Consider the following 17,327-nt stretch of genomic DNA (forward strand, 5'->3'; position numbering starts at 1 on the left):
GAAGATCTACTCGATGACCCCGAAGGAGATGGCAACCCTCCGGGAGTTCATCGATAAAAACCTAGACAGGGGATTCATAGAGCCAGCATGCTCACCGGTCGGAGCCCCTGTCTTATTCCGGGAGAAGAAAGACGGCACCCTACGGCTCTGCACCAACTACCGGGGCCTAAACGCGGCTTCCCTGTCCAACAAATACCCCTTACCCCTGGTGAAGGACATGCTCGCCCACCTGTCCACGGGCAAAGTCTTTTCCAAATTGGACCTTCGCGAGGCGTACTATCGCATCCGAATCAGGGAGGGGGACGAATGGAAGACTGCGTTCAACTGCCCCCTAGGCGCCTTCCAGTACAAAGTGCTGCAGTTCGGACTCGCGGGGGCCCCTGGGGTGTTTATGCAGCTCATCAATGAGGTACTGCATGAACACCTGTTCAAAGGGGTCCTTGTCTACATAGACGACGTCCTTATCTACACTAAAATGCACGAGGAACATGTGACCCTAGTCAGGCAAGTCCTCGACAAGCTCAGAAGGGCGCAGCTCTACGCCAAACCTACAAAGTGCGAATTTCATAAAGCGCGCCTAGACTACCTGGGGTACCAAATCTCCGGGGACGGCATAGAAATGGACCCCGCAAAAGTCGAGGCGGTGCTAAACTGGGAGCGCCCCCGCAACAGACGCCAACTCCAGAGCTTCCTCGGCTTCGCGAATTTTTACAGGTCATTCGCCCGGGGGTTCGCAGAGATAGCCCTCCCCCTAACGGACCTCCTCAAAACCAAAGGGGTGGGGGACACCCGGCGCGCCAAGAACCCGGGCACAGTATTGAATTGGACTCCCGCGTGCCAGACTGCATTCAACAAGCTGAAAGCGCTGTTCACCACGGAGCCAATCCTCGCGCACCCGGACCCAGAACGGCCGTTCGTGGTCCAAGCCGACGCCTCAGACTTCTCCCTGGGGGCCATCCTACTCCAAAAGGACCCCACGGGACTCCTGAAACCATGCGCCTACCTGTCGAGGAAGTTTTCCGAGACAGAAAGGCGATGGCACGTCTGGGAGAAAGAAGCCTTCGCGGTAAAATCGGCGCTAGAAACATGGCGACACCTACTCGAGGGAGCCACCCAACCATTCGAGGTCTGGACCGACCACCGGAACCTCGAGGCCCTCCGAACGCCCAGACGCCTCAGCCCAAAACAGGTCTGATGGGCCCAATTCTTCAGCCGCTTTAATTTCCAGCTGAAGTTCATGCCGGGCAAAAAGAACTTCCTGGCCGACGCCCTCTCCCGACTGCCCCAAGACGAAGAGCCCGCCCCAGACACCATTGGGACGGTCTTATCCGCCTCGCAACTGGGGATGGCCGTGACCACCCGAAGCGGCGCTCGGAGACAGCTCGACTCTACGGCGCAACCGACGGCGGGACAACCTGCGACCGGACGAAGCCAACCGCAACTACCAGGGGGAATACGCACGGACATCGCCGCCGCCCTCAAAACCGACCCCTGGTTCCTGGCAAACCCTGACAAGGTAACGATGGCACAGGACCTGGCATGGGGGGAAGGCAGAATCTATGTCCCGGACTCGCAACGCCAAGCGATCTTGCATAGGTCACACGATGCCAAGCAAGCGGGACACTTTGGGTTCCTCAAGACCCTACACCTAACACGGCGTCAATTCTGGTGGCCCGCGCTCAGGCGAGACGTGAAAGCATACGTAGCGTCCTGCCCAACGTGCTCTAGGGCCAAACAGGCACCAGGCAAACCCGCGGGGCTATTACAACGGGTGGCAGAACCCTCCCGCCCATGGGAGGAAATCTCTATGGATTTTATAGTGGACCTCCCACCCAGCCAGAAGAAAACAGCCATTTGGGTGGTGAAGGATTACTTCTCAAAACAGGCCCACTTCATCCCCTGCACGTCGGTCCCGTCTGCACAACAACTCGCCAAACTCTTCCTCATCCACGTGTACAGGCTACACGGATGTCCCGCACGTGTGGTGACCGACAGGGGCACACAGTTCACCTCTAAATTCTGGCGGGCCTTCCTAAAGCTGACGGGGACCCAACAGGCCCTATCCACTGCCTGGCACCCCCAGACGGACGGAGCCACAGAGGTCCTCAATGCCACCCTAGAGCAATTCATATGCTCATATACCAACTATCACCAAGACGACTGGGCTGAACTGCTCCCGTTCGCCGAAGTCGCATACAACAACGCCGTCCACACGAGCACGGGGAAAACTCCGTTCGAGGTAGTCTCGGGGCGCGACTTCGTCCCCATACCGGAGCTACCTCAACCCCCGGAACCCCAGGTGGACGCTAGCGACTGGGGACGGAAGATCGCGGAATCATGGCCAATAATCATGGCGGCGCTGAAGGATGCACAGGCAGCCTACAAAGAGCAGGCCGACAAGCACCGGCGCCAACAACCGACGTTCCAGGCGGGGGATATGGTCTACCTATCCACCAAATTCCTAAAGTCACCCCAACCCTCGAAAAAACTGGGGCCTAAGTACATCGGGCCGTTCCGAGTCACGCAAATAGTGAACCCAGTGGCAATACGCTTGGACCTGCCACACAACCTACGGAGACTCCACCCGGTGTTCCACACCAGCCTCCTGAAACCGGCAACCACCTCTCGATGGCACCCAAGCACGCCACAGCCCTCACCGGTGATGATCGACGGGCAACATCACTTTGACGTAAGGGACATACTCGACTCCCGCAAGCAACGAGGAACTCTACACTATTTGGTCAGGTGGAAACACTTCCCCCACCCGGAATGGGTGGCGGTGCACAACGTTAACGCGCCTGACCTGACCCGGGCTTTTCACCGGGCATACCCCGACAAGCCAAAACCAAGGTTAGCAAGCCGTCCCCTGCAAAACCCCTCCCCCGTGGGCCCCCCCGCCTACCATGCCCCAAGGGAAAGGGCCCCCCCAAGCCCGCGACTTGGGTGGACCTCCCCCCCGGGACTCACTCCCCCCGCCCCGGGCCCACGAGGCAGTAACAAGCGTTCGCCAGCACCCTCCCCCCGCCCCGGGCCCACGGGGGAGTGGCAAGCAAGTCAACAGGGCAACCTGGGGGCAACGCCCAGGAGCACAAATAACAAAGGCGACGCACTTTGAATAAAAAAGAAGGGCCCTACCTGGAGCTGATAAGCACCCGACCAGCCACGCCTCTCTCCTCGCCGAACTGAGCCAAACAAACAGGGTGTGGCCGGAGCATGCGCACGCCAGGGCGTGACCTGGGCATGCGTACTAAGGACACACCCTGGGAAGGCACGTGGTAGAGGGAGGAGCAAAGGGAGGGGCGAGAACTACTCCGGCGGGAAATTTAAAAAAAAAAAAAAAACCCAGAAAACCGGGGGGGAGCACTATTCGGACAGGGGGCAGTATGTCATGAGTGCCGTTGAGCTGAAGTCATCAGCGCAATGGCACACATGACAATAGCAAGGAAACAGGGGAAGGGGCTCAAGATAAGTATCCATCAACTCACAACGACTGAAGGTCAAGAAACAATAGCTAAACGGATCGCGGAGCACACCCAAGCCATTAGCGCTAATACAACGGAGATCGCCCAGCTGACAGCAATCACCGGAGGAATAGAGAAACCGATGATGGGCGATCCCGGAACGCCAGTGGGGCCTCGCAACCCCTCACCCACCGGCAGGTCAACGTGTTGGACAAAGGGGGGTGACGTGACCGCGAGTGAGGGGGCGCTGACCGGCGCGGGGTATTTAAACCCCGCACCGGCGCGCTCCTGTCACTCTCAGCTTTTTTCCGACGCTGTACCTGCGCTGTGAATAAACCAGAGCCTGTTCCACCGAACCAGTGTCTGAGCATTATTCAGAGGTAGGCAGCGCATGACATCCAGCATCCCATATAACATAATTGGGGGAAACTTCTCAGTCCATTTGAGATTCACCAGATGACCTTACTCCTACTGTAAACCACCGAGACAGCTTCTGTTATTGGGCAGTTTAAAGATTTCAATAGATAAATAGGAAACCAACAGGTCATAGTCCCTCTCGGACATCCACTAAAACTGGTCTCATCCATTTTGGCAAATTTAGCAACTTAAGTTACTAGCCAGAAAAACTCTATTACTCATCTTCTTCTCTGCAGAATCCTCTGCATAACCCCAACCCTAACCCATCTTCATGGATATTTTTAAGACTTAACCCTTCACACCAACTCTATATTTGCCCCTGCTTCTTCTTTTTGTTGTTTATTTGTTCAGTCGCTTCCGACTCTTCGTGACTTCATGGACCAGCCCACGCCAGAGCTTCCTGTTGGTCGTCAACACCCCCAGCTCCCCCAGGGATGGGTCCGTCACCTCTAGAATATCATCCATCCACCTTGCCCTTGGTCGGCCCCTCTTCCTTTTGCCCTCCACTCTCCCTAGCATCAGCATCTTCTCCAGGGTGTCCTGTCTTCTCATTATATGGCCAAAGTATTTCAGTTTTGCCTTTAATATCATTCCCTCAAGTGAGCAGTCTGACTTTATTTCCTGGAGGATGGACTGGTTTGATCTTCTTGCAGTCCAAGGCACTCTCAGAAGTTTCCTCCAACACTACAGTTCAAAAGCATCGATCTTCCTTCTCTCAGCCTTCCTTATGGTCCAGCTCTCGCAGCCATATGTTACTACGGGGAACACCATTGCTTTAACTATGCAGGCCTTTGTTGTCAGTGTGATGTCTCTGCTCTTAACTATTTTATCGAGATTTGTCATTGCTCTTCTCCCAAGGATTAAGCGTCTTCTGATTTCCTGACTGCAGTCAGCATCTGCAGTAATCTTTGCACCTAGGAATACAAAGTCTTTCACTGCTTCTACATTTTCTCCCTCTATTTGCCAGTTATCAATCAAGCTGGTTGCCATAATCTTGGTTTTTTTCAGGTTTAGCTGCAGGGCAGCTTTTGCACTTTCTTCTTTCACCTTCATCATAAGGTTCCTCAGTTCCTCTTCACTTTCAGCCATCAAAGTGGTATCATCTGCATATCTGAGATTGTTAATGTTTCTTCCAGAGATTTTAACTCCAGCCTTGGATTCCTCAAGCCCAGCTTGTCGCATGATGTGTTCTGCATACAAGTTGAATAAGTAGGGTGAGAGTATACAGCCCTGCCGTACTCCTTTCCCAATCTTAAACCAGTCCGTTGTTCCGTGGTCTGTTCTTACTGTTGCTACTTGGTTGTTATACAGATTCTTCAGGAGGCAGACAAGATGACTTGGTATCCCCATACCACTAAGAACTTGCCACAATTTGTTATGGCCCACACAGTCAAAGGCTCTAAAATACTCAATAAAACAGAAATAGATCTTTTTCTGAAACTCCCTGGCTTTTTCCATGATCCAGCGGATATTGGCAATTTGATCCCGAGTCCCTCTGCCTTTTCTAAACCCAGCTTGTACATCTGGCAATTCTCGCTCCATGAAGTGCTGAAGTCTACCTTGCAGGATCTTGAGCATTACCTTACTGGCATGTGAAATGAGTGCCACTGTTCGATAGTTTGAACATTCTTTAGTGTTTCCCTTTTTTGGTATGGGGATATAAATTGATTTTTTCCAATCTCATGGCCATTTTTGTGTTTTCCAAATTTGCTGGCATATAGCATGCATTACCTTGACAGCATCATCTTGCAAGATTTTGAACAGTTCAGCTGGGATGCCGTCGTCTCCTGCTGCCTTGTTATTAGCAATGCTTCTTAAGGCCCACTCAACCTCACTCTTCAGGATGTCTGGCTCTAGCTCCCTGACCACACCATCAAAGCTATCCCCGATATTGTTATCCTTCCTATACAGGTCTTCTGTATATTCTTGCCACCTTTTCTTGATCTCTTCTTCTTCTGTTAGGTCCTTGCCATCTTTGTTTTTGATCATACCCATTTTGGCCTGGAATTTACCTCCAATGTTTCTAATTTTCTGGAAGAGGTCTCTTGTCCTTCCTATTCTATTGTCTTCAACCACATCTGCACATTGCTTGTTTAAAAATAATTCCTTATCTCTTCTGGCTAACCTCTGGAATTTTGCATTTAATTGGGCATATCTCCCCCTATCACTGTTGCCTTTTGCTTTCCTTCTTTCTTGGGCTACTTCTAGTGTCTCAGCAGACAGCCATTTTGCCTTCTTGGTTTTCTCTTTCTTTGGGATGTATTTTGTTGCCACCTCCTGAACAACGTTGCGAACTTCTGTCCATAGTTCTTCCAGGACCCTATCTACTAAGTCCAGTCCCTTAAAGCTATTCTTCACCTCCACTGCGTATTCCTTAGGAATATTAGTGAGCTCATATCTAGCTGATCTGTGGGTCTTCCCTAATCTCTTTAGTCTGATCCTAAATTGTGCAAGAAGAAGTTCGTGATCTGAACTACAGTCAGCTCCAGGTCTTGTTTTTACCGACTGTACAGATGTCCGCCACCTTTGGCTGCAAAGGATGTAGTCAATCTGATTTTGGTGTTGTCCATCTGGGGAAGTCCATGTATAAAGCCGTCTCTTAGGTTGTTGGAAGAGAGTGTTTGTTATGCAGAGTGAATTGTCTTGGCAAAATTCTATCAGCCTATGTCCTGCTTCGTTCTGTTCTCCCAGGCCATACTTACCTGTAATTCCAGATGTCATTTGACTGCCCATCTTAGCATTCCAGTCTCCTGTGATGAAAATAGCATCTCTTTTAGGCGTTTTGTCCAGTAGGTGCTGCAGATCCTCATAGAACCGCTGTACTTCAGCTTCTTCAGCATTTGTGGTTGGGGCATATATTTGGATCACTGTGACGTTAGATGGCTTGCCCTGAATTCGAGTTGAGATCATTCTGTCATTTTTTGGGTTGTATCCAAGCACTGCTTTAGCCACTTTACTATTAATTATGAAGGCTACTCCATTTCTTCTGTGGTCCTCTTGTCCACAGTAGTAGATCTGGTGGTCATTTGATGTGAAGTGGCCCATTCCAGTCCATTTCAGTTCACTGACGCCCAAAATGTCTATCTTTAATCTTGACATTTCACCAATAACCACATCCGATTTGCCCTGGCTCATAGATTTTACATTCCAGGTTCCAATGGTGTGTTGATCCTTAGAACATCGGATTCGCCGTTCACCACCAGCACCATTGGCCACTAGCCGTCCTTTCGGCTTTGAGCTAGCTGCATCATCATGTCTGGGGCTAGTTGAACTCATCCTCTGTTCCTTCCCAGTAGCATTTTGACCATCTTCCGACCTGGGGGTCTCATCTTCTGATGGTATCCCGACATATCTCTGGTTGTTCTGATCCATTTAGTTTTCACGGCAAGAATCCTGGGGTGGGTTGCCATTACGTTCCCCAGGGATTGCATTTAGTCTGACCTCTCTGCCATGACCTTCCTGTCCTGGGTGGCCCTTCATGGTTTAGCTCATGGCATCATTGAGGTGCTCAAGCTCCAGCACCACGACAAGGTAACAATCCTTTGCTGAAGCTCCTTCTTCTATGAGGACCTAAAGTAAGTCCTATTCTCATACCTTATCAGCAGAGCAAAGGAGAACCCTCCTTTCAACCTCCACCACAAAGTTCATACAGATGTGAGGCTGTGTGACTAGTCAGCATCAAATACCTTCTTCAAGCTTCGCACTGACTTATCTGGCAGTGTTCTTCATTAACCAGTTCATTAATCTATTTGCAACATTCCCTGTTAACCCATTCACTTCACTGTGGTTTGCTAGTTGTTGAAAGGTGAAAGGTCCCCTGTGCAAGCAGTGAGTCATGTCTGACCCTTTGGGGGGGTGCCACTTTCACAACGTTTTCTTGGCGGACTATAGCAGGGTAGTGTCCTAACAGCCAGGAACCACGCTGAGACAAGGAATAGGTCTCTAGTGTTTCATTACTGCTACATAACAGAAAATCCTAACAAACTGAAGAAGCGTGGGAAAAACCCAGACATATAAACCCCAAAGGCTAAGGCGGGCCCGATCTGTGTCTCTTTGAATGGCTACCTAATTCCTCAGTACTACGCATGCACTTTACAGCCTGGATGGGAGCCCCCTGCTCGCCACCCTTACTCATGACAGGTAGTTTGCCATTGCCTTCCCCAATCCCTTGAACTTAATCATCTGAAACTTGGCTGAATACATCCCCTCTTCTAAGGGGATTTTTTTTTCCAATTTTGCCAAGAAATTTAAAAAATGCATTTCTCAAAGGGGGGAAAACATTTGGTCTTCAATTTAGCAGGTGTCCCCCACTTATGAGGCTCTAATTCCTGCAAATCTAGCTCAATTTCAGATTACTTTTAATGGAAAGCAGTAATCTAACACTGATTACACAAATACATTCTGGCATGCAAAAAAAAAAATAGTAACTGGAATTTCTCATTTCCCATAATTAATGGGTAAGCATGGAAAGTTGGGGTTTGAATCAAGCTGAAAGTTGGAAATTAAGACTTATCTACCTGCTCTCGAGGGACGCAATGGCGCTGTGGGTTAAACCGCTGAGCTGTCGATCGGAAGGTCGGCGGTTTGAAACCGCGCGGCGGGGTGAGCTCCCGTTGCTAGTCCCAGCTCCTGCTTACCTAGCAGTTCGAAAACATGCAAATGTGAGTAGATCAATAGGTACCGCTTCGGCGGGAAGGTAACGGCGTTCCGTGAGTCATGCTGGCCACATGACCCGGAAGTGTCTATGACAACGCCGGCTCCAAGGCTTAGAAACGGAGATGAGCACCGCCCCCTAGAGTCGGACACGACTGGACTTTACATCAAGGGAAACCTTTACCTTTACCTACCTGCTCTTAGGGTTGCTGTGGGTAGAAGATAGCCGGCTAATGCCAGAAGCTGAGACCGGCCCCTTTGAGACACACAGAGAAGAGGGGTGACATAATGCTAGAAAGGGAATTCTCCAGTGATGTTCTGGGGAATCCAGTCAGGGACAACTCCTTGATCAAGGTGGGGAAGAGTTTGCTTGAAAATTCAGCTTTTCTTTCCTCAGATCCAAGTGGCAAATCAATGGTACAGTACGACTGGTAGAGGCCACTCCAGAAGCTCATCATTCTTGGGCAGGGACAGCATTCTGCCCTTCTTTGGGTTGAGATGTATACTCCTCTCCTAGTGAAGTTCATTGGAGTTTCCTAAGACCATAGCCAGTACCGATGCTCCTGTTCTCTTTTCTCAAAGTAGCCATTATCTCATGCCTTGACAAAGAGATATGGAGCAAAAGGAGGTCCTAAGCAACATCAGCCTTGTTTTGCCTCCCCTCTCAGATAGCTATTATAATCTGAAAGCATTCAGCCCTTTGGGTTGGATTATAGTAATGGCATTCTTCCAATGGTCAGGCAGAGGTGCAGTCTTCACACACACTTTCAACTAGAAGCACTGCCTCTCCATAATCTAATATATTTGTCCACTTAACACCATATGCTGCTACCACCATTTTTTTTTAACATGCAACCAAGTTTGGATCTGAAAATCAATGTATCAAAGACCAAAGTGGTTGGGTTTGACCAGAAAAAATCAGCAAAAAATTGCAAGTAAAACCTCACCTCCCCACCCACAACAAATAGATTAAGTGTGTACTTTGGTAGAATATTTACAAAAGGTAGAGAAATGGACAGAAAAAATTGAAAACATAGGAATCCTGGTAGAAAGGTAATGGGTAGTTAAATGATCTCACCATTGGAAGATATAAAGGATCAGGTTGGGGGCAGATAATCCTGGAGAAAATGCATCTGTGTGGTCACTAAAAGCTGACTCCAATCTGATAGCATGAAATCAATCAGTAAGTGATCTACTTCAAGGAATGAATGCTTGTTGAAAGAGGCAAAGTGTTATGTGGAAATGCAAATTGTATATGTCAGAAGAAATATAACATTAAATTAAATGCAGGATAAATGGGATACTTAAGTGTGTGGTGTAAAACATGTAAAAGATGGGTCAGGAAAGAATGGGTGCTAAATGAATATGGATTGAATAGATAAGGGTGAAAGAAGCATATTGAGATTGTTTAGCTCTATAGAGAAAATGGATGATGTTTGAATTACAAAACAAATCTATGAAGGAAGAGTGAAAGGTTCAAGAGGAAGAGAAGGAAGCCCAGGATGAATGGAGTTGGTGAGATCCTGAAGAACAGAAATGAGGGAAATTTAAAGAAGTAAAGGGAATGTATAAGGTAGAGTATGGATGAGCAGAACCAAGGATGATTTTCAAGGATAGAAAGCTATGAAGAGATGTAGTAATGAAGCCAATTCAGTGGCCTGCTAAAACCACTGAAATGGAACAGAGCTTATAACACAGCTGAGAAGCTGGCACAGAAAAAGAAAATTATCTTAGATAGCTTCAGTGAGCATGTCAGGGAAACACAGGTTATGGATCTTACACACTCAGCCCTCCCAAGCATAAAGAATCACATGCTTAGACAGATTAGGTTAAGAAGTAAAAGAATTTCTTACTGACTTTATTCTTTGTTGCTTCTGCTACATCCGTCTTAGTGGAAAAGATGTTCCTTTGTTCTTCTTTCCTTTCTAAATTCTTAGTTTTGCCCTAAACTCTCAGCCCTACAGCTGCCAAGAGCTGCGTAGAAGAAAGGGGAATTCCAGGCCCACCACATGGTGCCCAGAATGGAGGAGAGCAGCACACATCCGTGTGTTTGCTTCTGGCGGAGAAGGAGGAAGAAAGAGAGAGGAAGTGGGAGTGGCAACAAACAGCTTCCTCAGAGTTGCATTGTGGGACAACTCAATTTGCATGCTAATTCACATGCTGATGAGGCATGCTGGATTTGCCAGAACTTCCAACAAGTAAATGATGTTAATGCAAACTAGACTTAGCTATATTTATTATTTATTGTATTATGTATTGCTTTAATTTGCAAAGAAAGAAGAAAACTAAAAAAAAAAAGAACTAAATAAACAACATTCATCCACTCAGCTTTATTCAGTCAAGTTCTGAAGCTGAAACTCTATGAACAAGTACTTGTTATTGAGTGCTCTTAAAAAAAACATAGTGGTACACGTAATACTTGAAAGCTGGAAGAAAAATGATATGCCCTAGAATTAGATCTCTAAGATGACTACTTGAAATTATTGTCCCATTTCAGTAAGCTAAACAGTGTAGTTCAAAAAGGATGGCAGAAAATTATTCACTTACCAAATGCTGAAGCTTTAGGCACCAAGTATGAAAAACAACGAAAACAGCAAAGGAACTTCTTTCCTAAGATAATGGATTTAATTCACAGAAGATAGGACCTGTAAAAGTGATTGGGTTTAACATTTACTAAATTGTGGACTCTGAGTGAAACTATACTCCAAGGAGACTTATATTGCATAAAATGTTTTTACCAACTTGAAGAAAAGACTCTTAATTCCAGCCACTCACTTTCTCTTTCAGTGGAGCAATATTTTTTGAGAAAGTAATAGGAGACTAAAGATTGTGGAGGAGCTTCTGAGTTGTGCCAGATCAAAACCTCCACCATGCATTAAAGTTAGCGTTGTCTCACCTGTGGCCAGCTCAGAGACCAATTTGTGTGTGTGTGTGTGTGTGTGTGTGTCTATATATTGAAAGATGTTCACATAAGTAAAAGATAAACATAAAATTATATAGAGTGAAATTAAGAAAGAGAGAGAGATAAAAAATAATAGAAGGAGTAGAAAAGACAGTGCAGGGGAAGGGGAAGGGGAAGGGGAAGGGAAGGGAAGGGAAGGGGAAGGGAAGGGAAGGGAAGGGAAGGGAAGGGAAGGGAAGGGAAGGGAAGGGAAGGGAAAAAAGAGAAAAGGAAAAGGAAATACTTTTTATCTTCTTTACAGCAGTTACAAACAAATTCATTACCTCTCCTCCCTCTTTAAAGTTACAACATGGTCCTCTTCTTCCCATATTCAACCCTTTTTTTTTATCAGCAAATCCATAAATCACCAATTTGTTTTTTTCCCCCATTTTCAGCGAAAAGTCCATAAGAGGTTTCCAGTCTTTTCCTCAGGTTCTTGTGGTGTTAGCTGCACAGCTCCTTCTGTTGGAGTTGGTTGCATCTCCTCCAATTCCACCGTAAATCTCTCAAGGAATTATCTCCCCTTCTGGACCGCATTAAGTTGAAATCTCTGTTGCTTGAAGGTGAGGATCATTCTTTCCAATTTATCCCAGCTAAATGGTATATTCTTCTGTTTACGTTCGTTGGTCAGGAAGGTGGATTCTTTCCTTTTGTGCAATATCCTAATGGGTATTTCTTTAAGCAAAATTATGTCTGAGTTATCTATTTTTAACTTGGTATTAAAATGCTGCTGTAAAATCTGATCTCTTGTTTTCTTCCTAACAAAGTGCACTAATATATCTCTTGGTACATTTCTTAACTTCCAATATCTTGTGTTAATTCTGTACACCTTGTCCACTTCTGCATCCATATTTTCTTCATCCCATTCCAAAAAATTTAAAAAGAATTCAACAACCTTCTCCCTGGTATCTTCACCAGGTTCCCCTGGAACGCCTCTCAGTCTTAACCAAAATTTTGTCCCTTAATTCCAGGAGTCCCGAATAATCCAAATCTTTTACTATTTCTCTTTTTATTATTTCTGTCCTGTTCCAAAAGTTCCATTTTTTCCTTAAAGTCTTTAACCTCTCCACTCATCCAGATTCCTCCAGGTTTTTATTCATCTTTTTCTTCTATATTTGCAAATCTTTCATCCATTCTCCCGTCTAATGAAGTCAGATCTCTTTTAACTGATGTAGTCACAGCTGCAGTTATAGCCTCAGTCATTGATGCTGTCACTAATGCTGTGACGCTCTTTTCCATTTCTTCATATCTTTTGTAAAATCTCTGGCATCCTGTAATTCCTTTCTTTGCCATTTGCTCTGTTAATGATCTTCTCCTCTCTTCTGCAAGTTTTGCTGCTTTCCTAATAGTAGCCATTTCTCTTCTTCAATTTTTAATCCAGAAAGGAGAAGTAAAAGAGAGACTCTCCACACCCCGTTTCTTTGTATCCTTAACTCTTCAGTATGATTTGGCACTCTGTATTTTATAGTCATATGGTCCTTCACAACTTTCCCTTCTTTGTTTGGCAAATCTGACCAATCATACCCTTCAGCAAATCTAAACAGCTCTCCTTCCCACGGAGGTATGTCTTATTTAATTAATTAATTCCAAGTACTTTAAAGTAACTTCAGCAAAGGAGTGTTACCTTGCCGTGGTGCTGGAGCTTGAGCACCTCAATGATGCCATGAGCTAAACCGTGAAGGGCCACCCAAGACGGGAAGGTCATGACAGAGAGGTCAGACTAAATGCGATCCCTGGGGAAGGTAATGGCAACCCACCCCAGTATTCTTGCCGTGAAAACTAAATGGATCAGTACAACCAGAGATATGTCGGTATACCATCGGAAGATGAGACCCCCAGGTTGGAAGATGGTCAAATTGCTACTGGGGAGGAACAGAGGATGAGTTCAACTAGCCTCAAACGTGATGACACAGCTAGCTCAAAGCCAAAAGGACAGCTAGCGGCCAACGGTGCTGGTGGTGAACGGCAAATCTGATGTTCTAAGGATCAACACACCACTGGAAGCTGGAATGTAAGATCTATGAGCCAGGGCAAATTGGATGTGGTTATTGGTGAGATGTCAAGATTAAAGGTAGACATTTTGGGCGTCAGTGAACTGAAATGGACTGGAATGGGCCACTTCACATCAAATGACCACCAGATCTACTACTGTGGACAAGAGGACCACAGAAGAAATGGAGTAGCCTTCATAATTAATTGTAAAGTGGCTAAAGCAGTGCTTGGATACAATCCAAAAAACGATAGAATGATCTCAATTCGAATTCAGGGCAAGCCATCTATCATCACAGTGATCCAAATATATGCCCCAAACACAGATGCTGAAGAAGCTGAAGTAGAGCAGCTCTATGAGGATCTGCAGCACCTACTGGACAACACGCCTAAAAGAGACGTTATTTTCATCACAGGAGACTGGAATGCTAAGGTGGGCAGTCAAATGACACCTGGAATTACAGGTAAGCATGGCCTGGGAGAACAAAACAAAGCAGGACATAGGCTGATAGAATTTTGCCAAGACAACTCAATGTGCATAACAAACACTCTCTTCCAGCAACCTAAGAGACAGCTGTATACATGGACTTCCCCAGATGGACAACACCGAAATCAGATTGACTACATCCTTTGCAGCCAAAGGTGGTGGACATCTATACAGTCGGTAAAAACAAGACCTGGGGCTGACTGTAGTTCAGATCACGAACTTCTTCTTGCACAATTTAGGATCAGACTAAAGAGATTAGGGAAGACCCACAGATCAGCTAGATATGAGCTCACTAATATTCCTAAGGAATATGCAGTGGAGGTGAAGAATTGATTTAAGGGACTGGAGTTAGTAGATAGGGTCCCAGAAGAACTATGGACAGAAGTTCGCAACATTGTTCAGGAGGTGGCAACAAATATATATCCCAAAGAAAGAGAAAACCAAGAAGGCAAAATGGCTGTCTGCTGAGACACTAGAAGTAGCCCAAGAAAGAAGGAAAACAAAAGGCAACAGTGATAGGGGGAGATATGCCCAATTAAATGCAAAATTCCAGAGGTTAGCCAGAAGAGATAAGGAATTATTTTTAAACAAGCAATGCGCGGAAGTGGAAGAAGACAATAGAATAGGAAGGACGAGAGACCTCTTCCAGAAAATTAGAAACATCGGAGGTAAATTCCAGGCCAAAATGGGTATGATCAAAAACAAAGATGGCAAGGACCTAACAGAAGAAGAAGAGATCAAGAAAAGGTGGCAAGAATATGCAGAAGACCTGTATAGGAAGGATAACAATATCGGGGATAGCTTTGACGGTGTGGTCAGTGAGCTAGAGCCAGACATCCTGAAGAGTGAGGTTGAGTGGGCCTTAAGAAGCATTGCTAATAACCAGGCAGCATGAGATGACGGCATCCCAGCTGAACTGTTCAAAATCTTGCAAGATGATGCTGTCAAGTCCTTCCGGCTTTGAGCTAGCTGCGTCATCACGTCTGGGGCTAGTTGAGCTCATCCTCTGTTCCTCCCCAGTAGCATTTTGACCATCTTCCGACCTGGGGGTCTCATCGTCCGATGGTATACCGACATATCTCTGGTTGTACTGATCCATTTAGTTTTCACGGCAAGAATACTGAGGTGGGTTGCCATTACCTTCCCCAGGGATCGCATTTAGTCTGACCTCTCTGTCATGACCTTCCCGTCTTGGGTGGCCCTTCACGGTTTAGCTCATGGCATCATTGAGGTGCTCAAGCTCCAGCACCACGACAAGGTAACGATCCTTTGCTGAAGGTAATGCATGCTATATGCCAGCAAATTTGGAAAACACAAGAATGGCCATCAGATTGGAAAAAATCAACTTATATCCCCATACCAAAAAAGGGAAACACTAAAGAATGTTCAAACTATCGAACAGTGGCACTCATTTCACATGCCAGTAAGGTAATGCTCAAGATCCTGCAAGGTAGACTTCAGCAGTTCATGGAGCAAGAATTGCCAGATGTACAAGCTGGGTTTAGAAAAGGCAGAGGAACTTGGGACCAAATTGCCAATATCTGATGGATAATGGAAAAAGCCAGGGAGTTTCAGAAAAACATCTATTTCTGTTTTATTGACTATTCTAAAGCCTTTGACTGTGTGGACCATAACGAATTGTGGCAAGTTCTTAGCGGTATGGGGATACCAAATCATCTTGTATGCCTCCTGAAGAATCTGTATAACGACCAAGTAGCAACAGTAGGAATAGACCACGGAACAACGGACTGGTTTAAGATTGGGAAAGGAGTACGGCAGGGCTGTATACTCTCACCCTACCTATTCAACTTGTACGCAGAACACATCATGCAACATGCTGGGCTTGAGGAATCCATGGCTGGAGTTAAAATCTCTGGAAGAAACATTAACAACCTCAGATATGCAGATGATACCACTTTGATGGCTGAAAGCAAAGAGGAACTGAGGAGCCTTATGATGAAGGTGAAAGAAGAAAGTGCAAAAGCTGGCTTGCAGCTAAACCTCAAAAAAACCAAGATTATGGCAACCGGCTTGCTTGATAACTGGCAAATAGAGGGAGAAAATGTAGAAGCAGTGAAAGACTTTGTATTTCTAGGTGCAAAGATTACTGCAGATGCTGACTGCAGTCAGGAAATCAGAAGACGCTTAATCCTTGGGAGAAGAGCAATGACAAATCTCGATAAAATAGTTAAGAGCAGAGACATCACACTGACAACAAAGGCCCGCATAGTTAAAGCAATGATGTTCCCCGTAGTAACATATGGCTGCGAGAGCTGGACCATAAGGAAGGCTGAGAGAAGGAAGATCGATGCTTTTGAACTGTGGTGTTGGAGGAAAATTCTGAGAGTGCCTTGGACTGCAAAAAGATCAAACCAGTCCATACTCCACGAAATAAAGCCAGACTGCTCACTTGAGGAAATGATATTAAAGACAAAACTGAAATACTTTGGCCATATAATGAGAAGACAGGACATCCTGGAGAAGATGCTGATGCTAGTGAGAGTGGAGGGCAAAAGGAAGAGGGGCCGACCAAGGGCAAGGTGGATGGATGGTATTCTAGAGGTGACGGACTTGTCCCGGGGGGAGCTGGTGTGTTGATGACCGACAGGAAGCTCTGGCGTGGGCTGGTCCATGAAGTCACGAAGAGTCGGAAGCGACTAAACAAATAAACAACAACCTTAAAGTAAATAATATTTCAAATTCAACTCTTCTCTTAATTCATTTTAAACTTTCTTTAGTTTAAAAAACTCTTGGCGAGCTTTTTGCTTTTTAATTATTTTAAAATGCTTGTAATTGTTTCTTTACTTTTAACTTGAATCCAGATTGAAGTGTCACTCACTGGGTGGTTTGATCACTCTGCTGCTCAGAAGATCTCTATCACTTTCAAAAATTTTCCCACTGTAACGTGCACTAGAGTGTAGAGTGGGTAAACTCAGTGTCCTTTAAGCAGGCTCTGTTTGAGGCTGTGAGCTTGGTCTTTCTTCCTTGGCTCCCAGTGCTCTACCCTCAAGTTCCCTGTGGGTTTACTCATGAGGAGCTGCCTTCTGGAACACAGGTGGGTATTCTCATGGCTTCTTGTCCAGAAAAACCTTGCAGGTCCAGGCTCACCACCTAGCTGCTAATCTCCACCTTAGCATCATCCCCGCAATGCAAAGGCATGTTAATCCACCATTTTGCCCACCCGGAAGCCCCATGACCAACTGTTCTAAGGCACACTAATTTAGGAAATCTAGAACTTTGGTCTCTTTGCCACAACCCTAATGTGAATGTATCCAGTCCACATGAGGTAATTAAGATTCCCCATTATTACAAAACCTCCTTTGCAGGCTTCCCTGATTCACCATCTCAAGGTGCCCTCAACATTTTGATCAGGTGGACA

The sequence above is a fragment of the Candoia aspera genome, chromosome 3 (genome assembly GCF_035149785.1).
Source record: "Candoia aspera isolate rCanAsp1 chromosome 3, rCanAsp1.hap2, whole genome shotgun sequence".
In the NCBI taxonomy this organism is placed as follows: Eukaryota; Metazoa; Chordata; class Lepidosauria; order Squamata; family Boidae; genus Candoia; species Candoia aspera.